At 40.2% G+C, this 996-nt stretch overlaps 1 non-coding gene across 1 annotated transcript; it reads right to left on the bottom strand.

Annotated features, from left to right (window-relative positions):
* Positions 1–402: 402 nt before the first annotated feature.
* On the bottom strand, positions 403–543 carry LOC116565303. Its single transcript, XR_004275370.1, has one exon. It is a non-coding gene; the product is annotated as a U4 spliceosomal RNA (small nuclear RNA).
* Positions 544–996: the final 453 nt, after the last annotated feature.

Below are 996 nucleotides of genomic sequence, written 5' to 3'. Positions count from 1 at the left end.
AAAAAAAAAAAAAAAAAAAGCACTTGCTGCATAAATCCACCCCACTCTTACTCTTCTTTATAAGAAACATTTGAAATGCTAAAGAAATTGATCACAGGAAAAAAAAAAACAAAAACAAAACACACATTGTGGCATTTCTCTTACTATTTTTGTAGAAGAGAGTAAAAGGCTGTTTTTCACCCACCAAGGCAAGTGAGAAAGCTTTAAGAAAAAAAAAAAAAAGAAAAAAAAAAAACTCTTCTAAGTGCCTGGGGTTGTTTGCAAGAGAAGAGCTTTGCATCTCACTAGGCATCTTTCTCCCTACCTCAAAGAAATGCTAAGGCCTGCCTCTGCTGCAAACAGAATAGACAACCAAAGAGTTTCCAGAAGATCTTTTTTTTATTTTTTTTTTTTGTAATCCAGTCTCCGTAGAGACTGTAAAAAATTGCCAATGCCGACTATATTTCAAGTCATCATGGCGGGGTATTGGGAAAAGTTTTCAATTAGCAATAATCGCGCCTCGGATAAACCTCATTGGCTATGATACTGCCACTGCGCAAAGATTCTAGAAGACCTTAACATCGGTCTCCTTACACTTGCCATCTTCTCATTTGCAAATTCTGAAGATAGCAGGCTAGCTGGTGCATTTCATATGTGCAGAGCAAAGAGAACACAATGCAGTTACAAGATCAAAGTGCTCCTCTGCCATATAACGCAGCAAGGCTACGTGAGCTTTCATTGGCCATAAAGACACCCTGCATGATCAGCTAGAATGGTTTTCAAAGGATATTGCCCGAGAGAGCTGCCTGCAGGATGAGGGATCACAGCAGAAAGGGGCCTTGTGGCACGTACCACTAAAGGACAACAGTAAAAGGGAGTCAGAAGGGGTCCAAGAGTGCATTTTCTTGGTCAGTATGACAGAAGACTACCTACCCCCACAAAATTATTTTCCTTTCTTGCTGGATATGTGACTGTCAAGCTTCAGATTGTATTTCCCAGCCTCCTCCTGCGAAAAGA

Source organism: Sapajus apella, unplaced genomic scaffold, assembly GCF_009761245.1.
Source record: "Sapajus apella isolate SASKATOON/1434 unplaced genomic scaffold, GSC_monkey_1.0 scaffold39, whole genome shotgun sequence".
Classification (NCBI taxonomy): Eukaryota; Metazoa; Chordata; class Mammalia; order Primates; family Cebidae; genus Sapajus; species Sapajus apella.
The sequence above is the reverse complement of the archived record's forward strand: the minus strand, read 5'-3'. Positions and strand labels throughout refer to the sequence as shown.